The sequence below is a fragment of the Ranitomeya variabilis genome, chromosome 2 (assembly GCF_051348905.1).
Source record: "Ranitomeya variabilis isolate aRanVar5 chromosome 2, aRanVar5.hap1, whole genome shotgun sequence".
Lineage (NCBI taxonomy): Eukaryota > Metazoa > Chordata > Amphibia > Anura > Dendrobatidae > Ranitomeya > Ranitomeya variabilis.
In genome coordinates this window covers 401,797,849-401,821,358 of record NC_135233.1, presented here as the reverse complement: position 1 = coordinate 401,821,358, position 23,510 = coordinate 401,797,849, and positions in this window count along the sequence as shown.

The following is a 23,510-nucleotide window of genomic DNA, read 5'->3' as shown; positions in this document are numbered from 1 at the left end:
GAGTTCAGAGTCAATAATAGTTTTCCTGTTTCTATTACTATAATACTATAACTTGGAGAATATCTCGCCTTGTGGAGACATAATCGCATGTGAATCTCTTCCAGACGTTCTGCTGCTTTTAGGAAGAGAAACAAAGTAACAATGTACAGATGATATACATTTAGAGGACCCAGTGGCCGGTTTTTCTCTTCGTTTATTCCCACTCCTCTCCTGAATATGATGGATTTACAAAAAATGGAATAATCAAGAGAGCATCAAGAATAAAATAAGAGCAGAACCGGACAGTTTTCAGAAGTCTACCTAAAATAAATGGTTAACAAGAAGCCGTTCGGCTGAAAAGCAAAAATTCAGCCTGAAAAGTCTGAAAGATGAATGATACCTGCAGGATTGTTACTTTGTTTCTCTGACTGACAGCAATGGCACTTGTTTCTTGATTGGTGAAGTGATGACAGTGCAGGTGGCCCTGCCCTCGCGGAGTGACACAGACATGATCATCTGCAGCGGTGCAGCTGGTCCCGCCCCCACTTAGTCCAGAATACTTGGCTATGAGAAGCCAGTGCTCAGATCTGCTGCTCCGGACTGCGGAGAAGCTTCATAGTCCAGAAACATTATGTAATCAGGACTACGGGCACCTGATCCAGCAGATTATTAATATCAGTGGAAACAGTCACCATGTCCGCTCATTCCTGCACAACTGCTCATCAGTATGGAGGAAACGCATTCCAAGGAGAAATGGATTTTCCATCTCCGTCTGGTGCGTGTGTCCTGCACAGTAGAGAAGGCGACAATATATATTCAGTATATATACACATGTCAGGAACGTGACACCTGCTGCTGCTTCCTGACTGCTGGAAATGACACATTCCTGACGTCCCAAAGGGAAACGTCTGCACCTCCTGATAATGAACTGATAACCAAAAATGTGAGTGAGACCGACCGACCGCTACAAGAGGAAGAAAGGCGAGAAAGATACAAACTACTGACATAAACGTTTCCCCAATGGAAGAGCACAATTACAGGGACGAGTGAGACCTAGAAAGGGACGGGACTTCCAGCACAATTCCTAAACTGCACATCCAGTTGAAAACTATTGCAGAGCAGAGAACCACCGGCTCCCGGTAATGATAGAAACCCCCTGCCCACCAGGGGCCATCATAGTCCCATCTCAGGCGGCACAATGGTGTAACCCCATAGCGCCACTTGTGATGGGAGGAGGAGGAAGAACAAGCCGCTCGTCATGACAGCGGGAACAGGTCAGCGATTGCTTCTTTTTAAATTGTGGCGTGAATGGGACGACTGTGGGGGCCAATATTATTATCACTGCGGAGACACAACATGGGGCATTACTACTGGATGGGGCCACAAGGGACCATTAATAATGTATGGAGGCACAAAGGGGAATATTACTACTATATGAGGGCCACAAAGAGGGACCTCACAACGGACGGGGGTATAAACTGGACAATACTATTGTTTGGGGGGGCAATATGGCGAGGAGAATATTACTGCAGAGACGAGTCCTGGCTGGGAGAAGTCACCGCCATCTGTGCCGGGTGAAGGAGAAAAGAGGAAAGCCCTGGAGATATCACCAGTGATCGCTGTATACATGGCCTGCAGAGCCCCCATGTACCGCTGCCGTCTACCACTATAAGGTCACAGTACGGGGCAGTATTGGGATCAGTGATACTGGCTTTGATTAATCATCATTGTGGTGGTATTATTTAGTCATCAGGGTATATACAGGTGATATATGGTCATGGTGTGGCAGTCTTTCTCCGATATGTAGTATTATTGATGTATGGGTCTTGCACAGTGGCTTTTGCTCAGTAACAGGATGGTGGTTATATTCAGACACTATGAAGTAGTAATTTATGGTCACCGTGTGGCGGTATTGTCCCTTGCTTGTGGCATTATTGGTCTTGGTATAGTGAATGCTGTTCAGTAGCCGGTTGGTGGTCATCGTGTGGTGGTATTATGTGTCTCTTGTATGTGGTGTTATTGGTCTTGTTATAGTGGATGCTGTTCAGTAGCCGGTTGGTGGTCGCCGTGTGGCGGTATTATGTGTCCCTTGTATGTGGTGTTATTGGTTTTGGTATAGTGGACGTTGTTCAGTAGCCGGTTGGTGGTCACCATGTGGCGGCATAATTTGTCCCTTGTATGTGGCATTATTGGTCTTGGAATAGTGGACGTTGTTCAGTAGCTGGTTGGGAATAATACTTTTTATTCAGTAACTATTAGACTGGATTCTTTAGATTTATTACTTATTTCTATTGCAGTGTTTCTTTCCGATTTGTATATTATATATGGATTATTTATTATGGGCCGCACACAGACTATGCCAAAGTCACGGGGTCTTCACATTGGAGCAGCGAGCTTGAGGGGGTGAGAAGCCCACATTTCACCCTAGTGGCACGGTTGGATGTATCGTCTTGCTCTGTGTTGTTTATTGCTCTGCTCGGTGTGATATTTGCGCGTCGCTCGCCGGCCGCTGTGTTTGTGTTTTCTGTCTGTCGGGTTCACATTATCGCGTCACTTTCCCTAATTACATTTCTCCACTTTGCGGATCTGATTGGAAACGTCTGGATCATTTTTCTCTTCTCCGTTCACAGCTGCACAAGTGACATTAATCAGAGTGGGGGGACGGCAGGTGTTGCGGACATGAGCTCCGTCTCCCCCATCACCTGGGAGACCCCTGCGCTCAGACGGTATATTCCCCATAGCATGAGCCACTTATATAATTTGCTCTCTGTACTGTCGCACATAATAATCTTTTTAATATGGCGCCAACATGTTCTGCAGCGCTTTACCATCCAGTCCGATATACAGTATAATACATACAGTATATCTCTTAAAGAGACAGTAATCACACATGTCATTGAGACACAGCGCTGTAAAAGAGGGGGCTAATATCAGTCATACACAAGTATCGAAATATGTCAGACATTAATATCATTAACTAGAATGATTAATTTCCAGAATATTTCCCCCAGTGTCCAAACGATATGTAGGACAGAGGCAAAACTGCAGATGACAGAGCTCCAGACTCCCTGCACAGGCCTAGGGGTAAATGTCGCCTTCCTGGCCGCAGCAGAGGAGATTCAGCCATTCTGCTTTTTCCTGTAGTTTACATGGCCTTTGCTATCTGAATAAACCAACCAAATGAATACAAGAAGCTTATCAGAAAATTCAGCTTCTTCCTCCACTTATGAGCCTCTTCATTTCCTCCACCCCGCCTCCTGAATTCATCATTCCCTGACTCTGAAAAGCTGTTAAAATGCATCAAAGCAAGATGGACATCCAGCTCCCTGAGGGATCAGAACATAACTGCTTATTGGAGTTTACAGTGGGCAGCAGGAGGGTGCCAGGGGAAAGATGGAGAAGAGTGGAGACAGGCACAGACAGAACCAGCTGCTGCTTTCCAGTAAGTGTTTTAAATCAATGAAGTGCAGAATTCCCAGCTACACTGCTCAGTACTGCTGCACAACAGCCTCCATGGAGCACACGCTAGGACCGTGGGGCACTCGGGCCGGGTCTGGCGGTACTTAAATGGGTGATCACGGAGGCGGTGACCCGGTCCGTGGCTCTGGGCGTCCATCAAAAATGAGGAAGGGAAGTGGAAAATAAAGTCTATGGGGGACGATTTGTGACGCCACCTATGGTGTTCGGCCAGGATGGCCGACGCCGCTTAAAGAGATCCGCTGGGGCAGATAGTAACGCAGCGAGGATGGCTCTGCTCCCCACAGGTGGAGCGGGGCCCCAGGGCTACTGATGCAATTGATAAGGGATGATAGATGGTGGGGTGCAGGAAATAATTGGAGGACACAGGGATTCCTTTACCTTTTACTGGTGAATTGCAGGTGCAGTCCGGGGCACAGGTTACAGGTGAGGATGGGGTCCGGCCGGCCTGGGAGTAACTTGGGATCCACCTAGCCAGGTGGGTTCGGAAGCCTTAATTTTGTGCTGTGCTCTCTGTCCCTTGCTGCCTAAAGCTTAACAAGTTCCTCTCCGTGTCTGTTACTCCTAACCCATATGGTTCACAGCATGAGCCTTGCATGGGCACTGTCTTCTCACTGGCTGCCCCAGGCTCCTGACCTGCTGTGGTGCCTCCAGGTGTCAGATGGGCCAGGAGACCTGCAATCTCCTGCCCTCCGATACTAGTTGCTGGGCCTTTAGTACCCGTGCAACCATGGACTCTGGTGTGCGGTTCCTTTTGATCTTAATCCTGGGAAGAGATCAGTCACAGCTCCACTCCCAGTCTCTCTCCTCACATGCTTCCTCTCCCTTCACTGTCTCACACTGAACTCACTAACCCCGCCTCCAGACCAGAACTTATAGGGAAGTTACCCTGAAACTGGGTTTAGAGCTCCCCCTTCTGGTCTGGAGTCAGGAAAGTGCTGTATGTTTGTGTTACCTGCTAAGGGGATCCCTCCTTACTTCCAGACATGACATCAACCCCCTGTGAGGAAGGCAATGCCATTGTGGCAACCAGACTCCTGGGGTGCCACACGCATGTTGCTGCTAAATATGTGCAGCAGGAAACCCTCATGTCTGTGTGTGCAGAGACATCATAGCAGCTCATCCACACCCACCAGCTCAGATACAAGTGAAAATTACATATAACACCACTCATATAATGGTCAGGAATAGCGTTATTTCTCATTTACACGCAACTTATTCTGAAAGGACAGCTACGCTTACCTGTATAGGATTTCAACGATTGGTTGTAAAATACATGAAGATCAATGACTGAGAGCAGAGGCGGTGACCATATTATAGTATACAGGCCGCAGCTACTACAGGGTTAATCTCCTCCATCATTGTCAGTAATGTGTGAGGATACAATGTATCCAATCCTGACAGCAGCACATGGGGGCAGGGGATGAAAGGACCAAGGAGCTGACCATGATGTCACCTGGAAATGTTTCTCACTTCTTCCAGAACTCCAAGACATTGTGAAAGAAGCAATGCTGCAGAGATGCGGGGGGCCCCCACAAACTGTAGAGCCAGAAGATACAGTGACAAAAACTAACAGAGATACACAGCTCAGCAGACAGTGTCACACAGGAGAGGATTAGATACAATGCTCCACAGACAGTGTCACACAGGATAGGATTAGATACACAGCTCAGCTACAGGCTCTACGCTAGGGACGGGCTGCACCTCAATGGGGAAGGGGCAGCTGTGCTGGGGGAGAAAATGGCTAGAAGGTTGGAGGAGTGTTTAAACTAGGAAATGGGGGGGGAGGGTATCCATTTTATAGGTGGGGAAGATAGTGCAGATAGAGACCTGGGCACAAATAAGGAAGTTGGGGGTGGCGGTGGCATGGGGGGTGGGGTTAGAACAGTTAGTAATTTAAGAAAGAATAGAGGTACAGAGAGGAACATCAAGTGCATGTATACTAATGCCAGAAGCCTCGCCAACAAAATGGACGAATTAGAACTAATGTTGTTGGAGCATAATTATGACATGGTGGGGATATCTGAGACGTGGCTGGATGAGAGCCATGACTGGGCTGTTAACTTGCAGGGCTATAGCCTGTTCAGAAATGACTGTACAGATAAGCGAGGGGGTGGGGTGTGTCTGTTTGTAAAATCGACCTTAAAACCCATCCTGCGTGATAATATAGGTGAATCTAATGAAAATGTAGAGTCCCTGTGGGTGGAGATAAGGGGAGGGGGAAAAAATAATAAATTACTGATAGGGGTTTGTTATAAATCTCCAAAACTAATGGAAGCAATGGAGAATATCCTTGTAAAGCAAATAGATGAAGCTGCAACTCAAGGAGAAGTCATTATTATGGGGGACTTCAACTACCCTGAGATAGATTGGGGAACAGAAACCTGCAGTTCCAGTAAAGGTAATCGGATTTTGACAACTATGAGAGACAATTACCTTTCACAACTGGTTCAGGACCCAACAAGAAGGGGGGCACTGCTAGACCTAATATTAACCAACAGGCCAGACCGCATATCAAATATAAGGGTTGGGGGTCACTTGGGGAATAGTGATCACAAAATAATAAGTTTTCATGTAACCTTTAATAAGATGGGTAGTAGGGGGGTGACAAGGACACTAAACTTCAGGAGGGCAAATTTCCAACGGATGAGAGAGGATCTTGGTGCAATTAACTGGGACGATATCCTGAGACACAAAAATACACAAAGAAAATGGGAGACGTTTATTAGCATCCTGGATAGGACCTGTGCACAGTATATACCGTATGGGAATAAACATACTAGAAATAGGAGGAAACCAATATGGCTAAATAGAGCTGTAAGGGCGCAATAAGTGACAAAAAGAAAGCATTTAGAGAATTAAAGGAAGTAGGTAGTGAGGAGGCATTAAATAAATACAAAAAATTAAATAAATTATGTAAAAAGCAAATTAAGGCAGCAAAGATTGAGACAGAGAGACTCATTGCTAGAGAGAGCAAAAATAACCCCAAAATATTCTTTAACTACATAAATAGTAAGAAACTAAAAAATGATAGTGTTGGCCCCCTTAAAAATAGTCTGGGTGAAATGGTGGATGAGGATGAGGAAAAAGCCAATATGCTAAATGACTTTTTTTCATCAGCATTTACAAAAGAAAATCCCATGGCAGCCAATATGACTAGTGATAATAATTCCCAATTTAATGTTACCTGCTTAACCCAGCAGGAAGTACAGCGGCGTCTAAAAATCACTAAAATTTACAAATCTCCGGGTCCGGATGGGATACACCCCCGAGTACTGCAGGAACTAAGTACAGTCATTGATAGACCATTATTTTTAATCTTTAAAGACTCCATAATAACAGGGTCTGTACCACAGGACTGGCGTATAGCAAATGTGGTGCCAATATTCAAAAAGGGGACAAAAACTGAACTCGGAAATTATAGGCCAGTAAGTTTAACCTCTACTGTGGGTAAAATCCTGGAGGGCATTCTAAGGGATACTATACTGGAGTATCTGAAGAGGAATAACCTCATGACCCAGTATCAGCACGGGTTTACTAGGGACCGATCATGTCAGACTAATTTGATCAGCTTCTATGAAGAGGTAAGTTCCGGTCTGGACCAAGGGAACCCAGTAGATGTAGTGTATATGGACTTTTCAAAAGCTTTTGATACGGTGCCACACAAAAGGTTGATACATAAAATGAGAATAATGGGGATAGGGGAAAATATGTGCAAGTGGGTTGAGAGTTGGCTCAGGGATAGGAAACAAAGGGTGGTTATTAATGGAGCACACTCGGACTGGGTCACGGTTAGTAGTGGGGTACCACAGGGGTCAGTATTGGGCCCTCTTCTTTTTAATATATTTATTAATGACCTTGTAGGGGGCATTCAGAGTAGTATTTCAATATTTCAATATTTGCAGATGACACTAAACTCTGCAGGGTAATCAATACAGGGGAGGACAATTTTATATTACAGGCTGACTTATGTAAACTAGAAGCTTGGGCTGATAAATGGCAAATGAGCTTTAATGGGGATAAATGTAAGGTCATGCACTTGGGTAGAAGTAATAAGATGTATAACTATGTGCTTAATTCTAAAACTCTGGGCAAAACCGTCAATGAAAAAGATCTGGGTGTATGGGTGGATGACAAACTCATATTCAGTGGCCAGTGTCAGGCAGCTGCTACAAAGGCAAATAAAATAATGGGATGCATTAAAAGAGGCATAGATGCTCATGAGGAGAACATAATTTTACCTCTATACAAGTCACTAGTGCGACCACACTTAGAATACTGTGCACAGTTCTGGTCTCCGGTGTATAAGAAAGACATAGCTGAACTAGAGCGGGTGCAGAGAAGAGCGACCAAGGTTATTAGAGGACTGGGGGGTCTGCAATACCAAGACAGGTTATTACACTTGGGGCTATTTAGTTTGGAAAAACGAAGACTAAGGGGTGATCTTATGTTAATGTATAAATATATGAGGGGACAGTACAAAGACCTTTCTGATGAGCTTTTTAATCATAGACCTGAGACAGGGACAAGGGGGCATCCTCTACGTCTGGAGGAAAGAAGGTTTAAGCATAATAACAGACGCGGATTCTTTACTGTAAGAGCAGTGAGACTATGGAACTCTCTGCCGTATGATGTTGTAATGAGTGACTCATTGCTTCAATTTAAGAGGGGACTGGATGCCTTTCTGGAAAAGTATAATATTACAGGGTATATACATTAGATTCCTTGATAGGGCGTTGATCCAGGGAACTAGTCTGATTGCCGTATGTGGGGTCGGGAAGGCATTTTTTTCCCCATGGTGGAGTTACTCTTACCACATGGGTTTTTTTTGCCTTCCTCTGGATCAACATGTTAGGGCATGTTAGGTTAGGCCATGGGTTGAACTAGATGGACTTAAAGTCTTCCTTCAACCTTAATAACTATGTAACTATGTAACTATGTATCACACAGGATAGGATTAGATACACGGCTCAGCAGACAGTATCACACAGGATAGGATTAGATACACTGCTCAGCAGACAGTATCACACAGGATAGGATGAGATACACGGCTCAGCAGACAGTATCACACAGGAGAGGATGAGATACACGGCTCAGCAGACAGTATCACACAGGAGAGGATTAGATACACGGCTCAGCAGACAGTATCACACAGGAGAGGATGAGATACATGGCTCAGTAGTCAGAATCACACAGGAGAGGATTAGATACACGGCTCAGCAGACAGTGTCACACAGGAGAGGATTAGATACACGGCTCAGCAGACAGTATCACACAGGAGAAGATTAGATACACGGCTCAGCAGTCAGCATCACACAGGAGAGGATGAGATACACGGCTCAGCAGTCAGTATCACACAGGAGAGGATGAGATACACAGCTCAGCAGACAGTATCACACAGGATAGGATTAGATACACGGCTCAGCAGACAGTATCAAACAGGAGTGGATGAGATACAGAGCTCAGCAGACAGTATCACACAGGAGAGGATGAGATACACAGCTCAGCAGACAGTATCACACAGGAGAGTATTAGATACACGGCTCAGCAGACAGTATCTCACAGGATAGGATTAGATACACAGCTCAGCAGACAGTATCACACAGGACAGGATTAGATACACGGCTCAGCAGTCAGTACCACACAGGATAGGATTATATACTCTGCTCAGCAGACAGTATCACACAGGATAGGATTAGATACACAGTTCAGCAGACAGTATCACACAGGAGAGGATGAGATACACAGCTCAGCAGACAGTATCACAGAGGAGAGGATTAGATACACGGCTCAGCAGACAGTATCTCACAGGATAGGATTAGATACACGGCCCAGCAGACAGTATCACACAGGATAGTATTAGATACACAGCTCAGCAGACAGTATCACACAGGAGAGGATTAGATACACGGCTCAGCAGACAGTAACTCACAGGATAGGATGAGATAGACGGCTCAGCAGTCAGTATCACACAGGATAGGATTAGATACACAGCTCAGAAGACAGTATCACACAGGAGAGGATTATATACACGGCTAAGCAGACAGTATCTCACAGGATAGGATTAGATACACGGTTCAGCAGACAGCATCTCACAGGATAGGATTAGATACACAGCTCAGCAGACAGTATCACACAGGAGAGGATTAGATACACGGCTCAGCACACAGTATCACACAGGAGAGGATTAGATACACGGCTCAGCACACATTATCACACAGGATAGGATTAGATACACTGCTCAGCCAACAATAACACTAGATGGGTTTGGATACAGCAGTTCATCAGACAGTATCACACAGCATATAATTAGATACAGGGCTCAGCAGACAGTATCACGCAGTATAGGATTAGATACACAGCTCAGCTGACAGTATCACACAGGAGAGGATTAGATACACAGCTCTCAGCAGTCAGTATCACACAGGAGAGGATTAGATACACAGCTCAGCACACAGTATCACACAGGAGAGGATTAGATACACAGCTCAGCACACAGTATCACACAGGATAGGATTAAGGTACCGTCACATTAAGCGACGCTGCAGCGATATAGACAACGATGCCGATTGCTGCAGCGTCGCTGTTTCGCTGTTGTGTGGTCGCTGGAGAGCTGTCACACAGACAGCTTTCCAGCGACCAACGATGCCGAAGTCCCCGGCTAACCAGGGTAAACATCAGGTTACTAAGCGCAGGGCCGTGCTTAGTAACCCGATGTTTACCCTGGTTACCAGTATAAATGTAAAAAAAACCAAACACTACATACTTACATTCCGGTGTCTGTCGCGCCCCCCGGCGTCCGCTTCCCTGCACTGTGTAAGCGCCGGCCGGGTGTCAATGATGGCCTTCTTGACATCTGTCAGGTCGCTAGTCTTACCCATGATGGGGGTTTTGAGTAATGAACCAGGCAGGGAGTTTTTAAAAGCCTCAGGTATCTTTTGCATGTGTTTAGAGTTAATTAGTTGATTCAGAAGATTAGGGTAATAGGTCGTTTAGAGAACCTTTTCTTGATATGCTAATTTATTGAGACAGGTTTTTTGGGTTATCAGGAGTTGTATGCCAAAATCATCAGTATTAAAACAATAAAAGACCTGACAAATTTCAGTTGGTGGATAATGAATCTATAATATATGAAAGTTTAATTGTAATCATTACATTATGGTAAATAATGAAATTTTACACTATATGCTAATTTTTTGAGAAGGACCTGTAGCAGTGAACACTTTATTATTTTGCATCTTTGTGATGTTGTATCTTCTATTATCACATTGTATCAGTCAGGATTGGAGACTTTAGAACATTGTACATTAGTAAAGATTGTGCCTGTGATAATCGATACATCATATAACTACACTGCAGTTTTGGGCTGAGGACCCTCATGTCACGCAGACTCCTCAGCGCTGTACTGATAAATGAAAGAATGTGAAGACTTTAGTCAGATAATATAAATTATCATCCCTGGATCTGTACAGACTGAAGAAGCCGCCACCTGTATGTTCAATCGTCAGGTATCTCAGGGATAGGGTACATTTCCACTGGCGAGGAAAACGGACGAGTGCAATCCGATAAAAAATCGGATTGCACTCGGACCAATGTTATTCAATAGGTGTCTTTTCATTTGCGATTTTTTTCTCGGCCGAAATCGGACTGAGAAAAAAATCGCAGCTTGCTGCGATTTGCTGCGAGTCTCGGACGAGACTCGCCAATGCAAGTCAATGGGTGCGAGAAAAAAATCGCACAGCACTCGCACCATGCGAGTTCTGTCCGATTTTTACGCACCGGTGTCCTTTGAAAAGCCGGCAATTCAGCGCGGTGTACAGTAAAATCACACTGACAGGTTAGAATAGAGCAGATATATACACATAGAATAGGTATATGTACATATATATATGTCAGTGAGACACCTATATATGTATATTTATATTTAATGCAGCGCTAGATAGCATAAAAGCCGCTAATTCAATTGCCGGCTTTTCATTTCTCCTTCACAAACCCGACATGATATGAGACATGGTTTACATACAGTAAACCATCTCATATCCCTTTTTTTTTTGCATATTCCACACTACTAAAGGTACCTTCACACGAAGCGATGCTGCAGCGATAGCGACAACGATGCCGATCGCTGCAGCGTCGCTGTTTGATCGCTGGGGAGCTGTCACACAGACCGCTCTCCAGCGACCAACGATGCCGAGGTCCCCGGGTAACCAGGGTAAACATCGGGTTGCTAAGCGCAGAGCCGCGCTTAGTAACCCGATGTTTACCCTGGTTACCAGCGTAAAAGTAAAAAAAACAAACAGTACATACTCACCTGCGCGTCCCCCAGCGTCTGCTTCCTGACACTGACTGAGCTCCGGCCCTAACAGCACAGCGGTGACGTCACCGCTGTGCTTTCACTTTCACTTTAGGGCCGGCGCTCAGTAAGTGTCAGGAAGCAGACGCTGGGGGACGCGCAGGTGAGCATGTACTGTTTGTTTTTTTTACTTTTACGCTGGTAACCAGGGTAAACATCGGGTTACTAAGCGCGGCCCTGCGCTTAGCAACCCGATGTTTACCCTGGTTACCAGTGTAAAACATCGCTGGTATCGTTGCTTTTGCTTTCAAACACAACGATACACGGCGATCGGACGACCACATAAAGTTCTGGACTTTATTCAGTGACCAGCGACATCACAGCAGGATCCTGATCGCTGCTGAGTGTCAAACTAAACGATATCGCTAGCGAGGACGCTACAAGTCGTTTTGTGTGAAGGTACCTTAATGTTAGTAGTGTGTATGTGCAAAATTTGGCCGCTGTAGCTGCTCAAATAAAGGGTTAAATGGCGGAAAAAATTGGCGTGGGCTCCTGCGCAATTTTCTCCGCCAGAGTGGTAAAGCCAGTGACTGAGGGCAGATATTAATAGCCAGGAGAGGGTCCATGGTTATTGGCCCCCCCGTGGCTAAAAACATCTGCCCCCAGCCACCCCAGAAAAGGCTCATCTGGAAGATGCGCCTATTCTGGCACTTGGCCACTCTCTTCCCACTCCCGTGTAGCGGTGGGATATGGGGTAATGAAGGGTTAATGCCACCTTGCTATTGTAAGGTGACATTAAGCCAGATTAATAATGGAGAGGCGTCAATTATGTCACCTATCCATTATTAATCCAATTGTTTGAAAGGGTTAAAAAACACACACACACATGATTTAAAAGTATTTTAATGAAATAAACACAGCGGTTGTTTTAATATTTTATTGCTCTCTCAATCCATTTGCAGACCCTCGCTTGGCAAAACAATAAACACACAATATACATACCTTCTGCTGACCCGTCACGTCCCACTAAGTAATCCATCTGAAGGGGTTAAAATAATTTACAAGCAGGAGCCCTGCTAATGCAGCTGTGCTCCGTGCCTGTAATTCCCCGGCGAATGAAGGAAATGTAGGTCATTGACCTACATTTCCTTCAGTCGCGGTGATGCGCCCCCTGGTGGATGTCCTCATATGACCTGGAGCGTGGGAAAAAGTTCCCAGGCTGCAGTTCATGAGAACATCCAGCAGGGGCGCATAGTATAGATCACTGCTTTCCTTTCAGCACCCGGGGATTACAGGCACCAGCGAGTGGTTTATCGCAGCTCGTGCCTGTAATATTAGTTAACCCCTTCAGATGGATTACCTCGTGGGACGTGACAGTTCATCAGAGAGGGTATGTATATTGTGTGTTTATTGTTTTGCCAAGCGAGGGTGTTGCTGATGGAATGAGAGAGCAATAAAATACTAAAACAACCGCTGTGTTTATTTCATTAAAATACTTTTAAATCGTGTGTGTGTGTTTTTTAACCCTTTCAAACAATTGGATTAATAATGGATAGGTGTCATAATTGACGCCTCTCCACTATTAATCTGGCTTAATGTCACCTTACAATAGCAAGGTGGCATTAACCCTTCATTACCCCATATCCCACCGCTACAGGGAGTGGGAAGAGAGTGGCCAAGTGCCAGAATAGGCGCATCTTCCAGATGTGCCTTTTCTGGGGTGGCTGGGGGCAGATGTTTGTAGCCACGGGGGGGCCAATAACCATGGACCCTCTCTAGGCTATTAATATCTGCCCTCAGTCACTGGCTTTACCACTCTGGCGGAGAAAGTTGCGCGGGAGCCCACGCCAATTTTTTCCGCCATTTAACCCTTTATTTGAGCAGCTACAGCGGCCAAATTTTGCACATACACACTACTAACATTAGTAGTGTGGAATATGCAAAAAAAAGGGATATGAGATGGTTTACTGTATGTAAACCATGTCTCATATCATGTCGGGTTTGTGAAGGAGAAATGAGAAGCCGGCAATTGAATTAGCGGCTTTTATGCTATCTAGCGCTGCATTAAATATAAATATACATATATAGGTGTCTCACTGACATATATATATGTATATATACCTATTCTATGTGCATATATCTACTCTATTCTAACCTGTCAGTGTGATTTTACTGTACACGGCGCTGATTTGCCGGCTTTTCAAAGGACACTGGTGCGTAAAAATCGGACAGCAATACGGATGTCATACTGATGTCATACGGATGATGCGATTAAAAATCACTATAACTCAGGATCTGTAATGTAATATATGTACGCAGTGACTGCACCAGCAGAATAGTGAGTGCAGCTCTGGAGTATAATACAGGATGTAACTCAGAATCAGTAATGTAATGTATGTACACAGTGACTGCACCAACAGAATAGTGAGTGCAGCACTGGAGTATAATACAGGATGTAACTCAGGATCAGTAACGTAATGTGTGTACACAATGACTGCACCAGCAGAATAGTGAGTGCAGCTCTGGAGTATAATACAGGATGTAATTCAGGATCAGTAATGTAATGTATGTATACAGTGACTGCACCAGCAGAATAGTGAGTGCAGCTCTGGAGTATAATACAGGATGTAATTCAGGATCAGTAATGTAATGTATGTACACAGTGACTGCACCAGCAGAATAGTGATTGCAGCTCTGGGGTATAATACAGGATGTAACTCAGGATCAGTAATGTAATGAATGTACACAGTGACTGCACCGGCAGAATAGTGAGTGCAGCTCTGGGGTATAATACAGGATGTAACTCAGGATCAGTAATGTAATGTATGTACACAGTGACTGCACCGGCAGAATAGTGAGTGCAGCTCTGGGGTATAATACAGGATGTAACTCAGGATCAGTAATGTAATGTATGTACACAGTGACTGCACCAGCAGAACAGTGAGTGCAGCTCTGGAATATAATACAGGATGTAACTCAGGATCAGTAATATAATGTATGTACACAGTGACTGCACCAGCAGAATAGTGAGTGCAGCTGTGGAGGATAATACAGGATGTAACTCAGGATCAGTAATGTAATGTATGTACACAGTGACTGCACCAGCAGAATGGTGAGTGAAGCTCTAGAGTATAATGCAGGATGTAACTCAGGATCAGTAATGTAATGTATGTACACAGTGACTGCACCAGCAGAATAGTGAGTGCAGCTCTGGTGTATAATGCAGGATGTAACTCAGGATCAGTAATGTAATGTATGTACACAGTGACTGCAGCAGCAGAGTAGTGAGTGCAGCTCTGGAGTATAATACAGGATGTAACTCAGGATCAGTAATGTAATGTATGTACACAGTGACTGCACCAGCAGAATAGTGAGTGCAGCTCTGGGGTATAATACAGGATGTAACTCAGGATCAGTAATGTAATGTCTGTACACAGTGACTGCACCAGCAGAATAGTGAGTGGAGCTCTGGGGTATAATACAGTAGGTAACTCAGGTTCAGTACAGGATAAATAATAATTGATATTAAAAGTAAAAACTTGTTTTCCTTGTGGTGTATTTTGTTAAAAACTGACTATACCTATGTTTATTCCAGCTTATATTCTATATACATCTGTCGTATTTCACTTTGATTGTTATTATTTTGTCCCCTTTTTGTCCTCATCGTGGAGTTAGACTTAGATGTTTTTCAGTATATATTATCCATCATCTTACAATTTCACGTGACTCTGCTGATAGGAGTCAGTAAGAGCCTTCTTTACAATGAACAGGCCTCACATAATTACTGTATAGACAGACACATGGCAGTTTTGCAAATAATTTTGGCAAATTTCTAAATAACTTTGTTTCTCACATTAATTTTTACTAAAAACACCTGTAGGTAATTTGGAAGATTTTGCACAATCAGTGGCAGATGCTCAGTAATAGCCGGGCTTGTAACATATGACAGGATATTGGACGAGGATTTCAACCACAAGTGAATATTTATCACAAATACAAGTTAATTGTAGTAAACTACAGGAGTAAATCAGTTACATTCAATTTAAACAAAAATGTGATTGGATATTTATAAAAAAAAACATTTTCACCATGAAGCTCATCTGTCATAAATGAATAAAATGGCAAAATGCCTGTAAAAACAACAACTCTGCAGTTTACCTCTTAATAAAATTCATCTTCATTCACTAGAACAGAGGGATTTTTAATTGTATAATTTACAGTTTGTTACCTACAGTGGGGAAAATAAGTGTTAGATACACTGACGATTCTGCGAGATTTCCCTCCTAGAATGGAGAGGTCTGTAATTTTTATCGTAGACACTACACCTGTGAGAGACAGAATCTAAAAATAAAAACCATAAAATCACATTGTATGATTGTTACATAATTAATTTGCATTTTATTGCATGAAATAAGTATTTGATGACCGACCGACCAGCGAGAATTCTGTCTCTCACAGACCTGTTAGCTTTTCTATAAGAAGCCTCTTACTCTGCTCTCATTACCTGGATTAATTGCTTCTGTTTGATCTCGTTACCTGTATAAAAGACTCTTGTCCACACAGGGCCGGCTCCAGGTTTTCGTGGGTCCCGGGCGAAAGAGTCAAAGTGGGTCCTTTTAACAAATACCACGATTCATGATGCACAGATATGGCAGAGAAATATAGGTGTAATATAATGCAAAAGATTTCACTTGTTACATTACATGAGTGATATCTATTGTAAATTCTACAATAGCTCAGAAACCGGACAGTATAGTCCTTGATACAGAATAATGAGCCCCACATAGTCCTCTATACAGTATTATGGGCACCACATAATTCTCCATACAGTATTATGGGCACCACAGTCCTCTATACAGTATTTTGGGCACCTCATAGTCCTCCATACAGTATTATGGGTACGACATAATACAATATCATGCTCCATACAGTATACTGAGCCACGTATATCCTCTATACAGTATTATGGGCACCACACAGTCCTCCATACAGTATACTGAGCCACATATATTGTTCCATACAGCATAATGGAATCCATTTAATTCGCTATACAGTATAAATAGCCCCATATAATGCTTCATACAGTATAATGAGCACCATATATTGCTCCATACAGTACAATAGACCCCATATATACAGTATAATCGCCACCAGATAGTGCTCCACACAGAATAATGAGCCCCATGTAATGCTCCTTACAGAATAATGGCTCCATATAATGCCCAATAGAGTATAATGGACCCCATATAATGATGTGTGCAGACTAATGAGCCCCATATATTGCTCCATGCATGATGGGCCCCATATAATGTTCCATACAGTATCTGATGGGCTCCATATAATAATCCATACAGAATGTGCCCCATATAATTTTCCATACATAATAATGAGCCCCATATATTGCTCCATACAGAATAATGAGCCCTAAATATTGCTATAAACAGAAAAATTGACCCTATATAATGCTCCATACAGAATAATGAACCCCATATATTGCTCCATATATAATGGGCCCCATATAATGCTCCATACAGTGTAGGATGGGCCCCATGTAGTATGAGTCCCATATATTGCTTCATACAGTATATAATGGGCCCCATATATTGATCCAAACATTAAAAAATGAAATACTCACCACTCGTCGCTGGCCGCTCCTCTGCTCCAAACTCCTCAGTGTCGCTGAGTCAGAATAAGAAGACGCCACAGAGGTGGAACAGGGAGAGATAAGACTTGCAAGAGCCAGGACCCTGAGCAAGCAGGGTGTGGGCACCGTGCATGAATGCTGTCACCAACTCTGTGTCCACACACTCTATCACACTCCACCCTCTTCACCATGGGCAAGACCAAAGAGCGGTCTAAGGACACCAGGGACAAAATTGTAGACCTGAACAAGGCTGGGATGGCTTACAGCAGAGGTGTCAAACTGCATTCCTCGAGGGCCGCCAACAGGTCATGTTTTCAGGATTTCCTTAGCATTCCACAAGGTGCTGGAATCATTATGTGCAGGTGATTAAATTATCACCTGTACAATACAAGGAAATCCTGAAAACATGACCTGTTGGTGGCCCTCGAGGAATGCAGTTTGACACCTCTGGCTTACAGGACACTAGGCAAGCAGCTTGGTGAGAAAGCAACAATTGTCTGCACAATTATTAGAAAGTGGAAGAAACACAAGATGACTGTCAATCTTCCTAGCTCTGGGGCTCCATGCAGGATCTTTCCTCGTGGGATAAGGATTATTCTGAGAATGGTCAGGAATCAGCCCAGAATTACACAGGAGGACCTGTTCAATGACCTGAAAAGAGCTGGGACTACAGTCTCAAACATTACCATTAGTAACACACTACACCGTCATGGATTAAAATCCTGCAGGACACGCAAGGTCCCCCTGCTCACGCCAGAACATGTCCAGGCCTGTTTGAAGTTCACCTGTAATAGGGTGGTGCTGTTATGGACAGTAAGGAACACGTTGTCATTTAAGAGGCTGCACCCCCTTGTGATGGAATGTTCTGCTTCTCCCCTGCATTATTTGGTGTAATGAGCTAGTCTGTGCAGAGTGCAGGTGTGGAGCTGGAGCAGCGTGTGTGAGCTGAGGCTGCTGCAGAGAGGACTTTTTGTGCTGATAGCTGAAAGAGAGAAGAACTGTGTCCTGATATAGCTGCAAGAGAGCCACGAAGATACAGAGGAAGGGATTTACAGTTTCCAGGAGCATCCCTAGGATCCAGAAGCAAGGAGAAGACCACGCTTCACAGAGCTGACAGAAAGCCGTGCGCACCACCATATTAGACTGCTGGGGGCCCCTCGGGACTGGAGCTGATTCTCCAACATCACCGTTTGTTCCTGTTTGGTGCACCTGTTAGGGCCTAGTGTAGGCTTCAATAGTAAGTACATGGGAGCCGTGTGGCCTGCTTAGTAAAGGCCAGGGAGGTTATACGTAGAGTAGCATCATCACTTGTTTATTGTTTACAATTGCTGGTTAGACATATTTTGAGTCTGTAATATTTGGAGCACAGTGCTATTTTATGGGAAAGATAATGTTTATAACTCTTGTAAATTGTCTTTTGCCATTGTATCCCCCTGTATGCATCTTCCTCATTCACTTCATCCCTTGCCTTCCAATAAATCTACCCTTTGTTGTTTGCACCTCATCTTGTGTACAGTAGTCTTCCTGCACTGTGGTGGTCCCCCGGCCATCGCTTCAAGTGGCGCTGCGAGCAGGGTACTGTCACTAAGTTGGAGGCAGCAGACAGCAATGACGGGAATGCTAATGTTAATGGAGATGCTGTGGGCATTGGTGGAACCCCTGCAAGGACACTCCCTATAGGCACCATATTTAGTGTGCTACCAAAGTTTGACAGCAAGAATATGCCACTGTCCGACTGGGTGTCCCGGCTGCAAGGCACCCTGAAGATTTATAACATCAGCCCAGACCTCGAAGTGAACATTGCGTTAACTTCCCTAGAGGGAGAAGCCCGTAGAAACATCTGCCCACAACCAGAACTCACCAGTAGTACCCTGAAGGAGCTAGTGAAGTTCCTTGAAGAGATCTACGGCGAGACTGCTAGCGCCGGACACCTTCGCGCCAAATTTTTCTCTAGGCTGCAGCGGGAAGAAGAAAGAATTTCTCAGTATGCAACAGCACTGCAAGAAGTGTTATCAGAGGTGCAGAGAAAGGAGGCGGATGGATTTGGCAGCATGGACTCTAAAGACCGGATACTCTGGGAGCAATTCATTCTGGGACTGCACAGCACATCCTTGAGGCGAGCACTGTCAGAACGGGTCTGGGCAGATCCGGCTCTTACATTTCATCAAATCCTGGCGGAAACAGTGGCCCGAAGTAAAGAAGAGAGCTATGCATCTGGGGTGATGCGTGTCCAGGGCGCAAATACCAGAGGGGACCCAAAACATCAGGAGGTGCTGGTCCAGGTGGTGCAGGACTTGCAGCGGTCCCTTGTCAACGTGCAAGAGAAACTGACCCGGATGGAGCGAAGAGTGGGGGAACTACAACAGTCTGACCCACCGTACCCATGCAACCATTCTTCAGCCCGACCGATAAGGGATCAGTGGGAGCAAGCCCTCTCCCATCAGGCACCAGAGGCACAAGGACAGGCTCGAGGTACCCCCCGGCGAGGAGGAGGCATCCAGTGCTGGGAATGTGGAGGACAGGGGCACCTTGCCAGAGACTGTCGGAACTATACTCAAGGCCAGCGGAAGCCGCCGTTAAAACTATCAACCCCCGCAGTAGTGCGGCACTCTGCGGGGGAGGCGAGAAGAGAGGCCGCTCCATATCATAATGAACACTTGATTGCTAGGAGCCCCATCCTACATGCTGAATTCGAAGGAGTTCTAGTGGATTGCCTGATAGATACCGGGTCACAAGTGACAACGATGCCAGAAGCGAATTTCAAGCAGCATTTCCAGGACCTGGCCAAGCCAGAAAAAGAGACATTGATCCGGTTGTTTGCTGCTAACCAACAACCGATCCCGGTCACAGGGGTTGTGTGGATGAATATTCGAATCTATGGGCAAGAAGTTGGGAGAAAAGGGATCCTGCTAGTCCCTGAGCCTATCAAGGAAGATGTGCCTGTAGTACTGGAATGAATATCCTATGTGAACTCAATCAGATTATAAATAAATAAATGGTGTAGCGGCGCTAATGAGAAATGAGAATAAAATGCATTAAGAGCAGCTGGTATGGCCCCTAAACCAAAAAAAGGGGGGGGGGAGAGAAATTAAATCAATAAATATAAAATATATATAACATATACCTAAAAATATATATATACATATAAATACCTGCGCTAAAAAATGCATATAAAGAACTGCATGACTATTTACCTTTTTAGAGAAAGAGGAGGGGAAGACAAGACGCTGAAGATATGAAATAATCGGAATTGTGTCTGTAAATTGGTCCGAATGTAAATTTAACCAGGATATCCCGACTTGTTCAACGTGCGATTTCTTGAAACTGAAGAATGCCAATCTCAATCAGATTATGTTTACCAAACGGGGACCTGGATATTGGAAGAAGGCTACTACACATAAGCCTACTCAAGAAGCCCTTCAAAGACTGATCCGCGTCTGTGGGACACAGAAGAGTGTGCCATCTTATCAGACGGTAGGGGTCATCAGGGCCCCTGGCAAAGAACCTGTAATCCTACCTCCCGAGCGAGAAACTATAGTAAACCTTCCAGTGAGGACTCACCGCAACCTTGACAGGCTGGAAGTGGTTGTTCAGCCTGTGGTAGGCGGGTGAGTGGACCAAGAAGTCATGATAGATCGCACGATAGCTGTGGTCCAGCGAGGACATGTCCCCTTAAGAGCTTTGAATGTGGGCCCCGGGGAGGTCACCTTGCCACGAGGGACAGATCTGGCCCTGGTGCACCTACATAAGGGTGAAGTGATGAGTCAGAAGGAGATGTCTTTATCACCGAAAGAAGGTGCGGGGTGGACCCTAGCAGTTGCTGCAGGGGACGAAGAGACGCCATCCCCCGAGTGGAGTGGACGGGTCATCCTTGATCAAATGGAAGTGGATGTGAAGGCTCTGGGCCCTGAGCGTGTGAAAGAAATAGAAACTACGCTGTGGGAAAATCAGGCCGCATTCGCCTGACACGCCGAAGATTTCGGCTGTACTGAAGCCATCACGCATGAGATACTGACTGGGGAAGCTCGTCCAATTCGAGAACGATACCGGCAGATCCCGCCCAAGATGTATCAAGAGGTGAAAACATTACTGAGGCAGATGCTGGATTCAGGAATGGTGCAGAGTAGTCAAAGCCCTTGGACAGCCCCGGTGGTGCTCATCAAGAAAAAGGATGGGACCATCCGGTTCTGTGTAGATTACAGGAAACTCAATGCCTGCACTGTTCGAGACTCGTATCCGTTGCCCCGCATCGAGGAATCCTTGACAACGTTGGGGAAAGCCAAGTACTTCTCCACCCTGGACCTAGCAAGCGGATACTGGCAAGTAGCCGTGGCAGAGAAAGACAAAGAGAAAACCGCCTTCATCCTCCCTATGGGGCTGTTTGAGTTTAACCGGATGCCCTTTGGGCTCTCCAATGCTCCAGGCACATTTCAACGGCTGATGGAAAAGTGTTTGGGAGACTTAAATTTTGAGGCTACCCTGATCTATCTGGATGACATCATTGTGTTTTCGGCCTCATTCGAAGAACACCTTACCCGCCTTGGACAGGTACTTGGTAGGCTATGTGCTCATAACCTGAATGTGAAGCCAAAGAAGTGCCACCTCTTCAAGAGAGAGATCGAGTACCTGGGCCACATAGTGTCACAAGATGGAGTTCTACCCTCGCCAGAAAAAGTGGCTGCTATCCAGAAGTGGCCAGTCCCTCGAACAGTGAGAGAACTCTAGGCCTTCCTGGGACTCGCTGGGTACTACCACCGGTTTGTTAAAGACTTCGCGAAGGTGGCGGGTCCTCTTAATGAGTTGTTGAGGGGGACCGCTGGAGTGCCGAAGACCCAGCGCATCCCCTGGGCACAGGGACAAGACGAGGCCTTCCAGGCTATAAAGAATGCCCTTACCTCAGCCCCGATTTAGGCCTACGCAGACTTCGATCAACCATTCCTGTTGTACATAGATGGTAGCCTTCATGGACTCGGTGCAGTACTTTCTCAGATACAGGATGGACATGAGAGAGTCATCGGGTATGCTAGCAGGTCCCTGTGAGACAGCGAAAGAAACCCTCACAATTACAGCTCCTTCCGGTTAGAGCTCCTGGCCCTGGTGTGGGCCATGACAGAAAAGTTTGCAGGCTTCCTGACAGGTACCAAGGTTCAAGTTCGAACAGACAATAATCCCTTGGCCCACCTTGAGAATGCTAAATTGGTTGCCTTGGAACAACGGTGGGTGGCTCGCCTTGTCAAGTTGGACTTTACCATCCGTTATCGCTCTGCTACCGAAAACGCAAATGCTGATGGGCTGTCAAGAGTGACTGTGGAGACTCCAGTGGGACATCTTGATGAGCAATTCGAAGAGGAAGAAACCCCAGACTTTCGTAAGTTTAAGCCCCCAATGGTTGCGGCCCAGTCAAGTAGGGAGGCCTGCGCATTAGCCCGGTCCCTGAGGAGAACCAATGAGGAATGGGGACACGTTCAGGATGAAGACGAAGGGCTGAGACAGATGAAATGGTGGGTAACTCAAAAGCGTAAGCCTGGCAAACAAGAGAGAGATGATCTGGACTCTGAAATAAGGAGTGTGTTACACCAGTGGGATAGACTGGAAGTGCTATATCGTAAGAGGCAACAGCCAAAAGATATGGAAGTAAGGTGGCAAGTGGTCATCCCAGGAAGGATGGCTCAAGAAGTAGCTAAAGAAGCCCACGAATTTGGAGCGCACTTCGGCCCCACAAAGACTTATCAATGGTTACAGCGGTATGTGTATTGCCCCCGGTTGGAGCTTGTGGTGGAAGAGGTTTGCCTGCAATGTCGAGTATGTGACCTCATTAAGAGTACCAAACAGAGGGCACCCATCCAGACCATACAAACTAAGGAACCGCTAGAAGTCTTAATGATCAACTATCTCCTTGTGGGACACTCGGCCCAGGGGCTGCAATACTGTTTTTTGACCGATCATTTCTCTAAGTTCGCAGTAGTCACTCCGACTAGAGATCAGACTGCGGAATCGGCGGCGCGAGCCATCTGTCAAGACTTCATCCGGGTGTATGGGTGCCCAAAGTGCATCCATTCCGACCAAGGCGCATGTTTCCAAGGCAAGGTGATGGAAGAATTGTATCGCATGTATGGC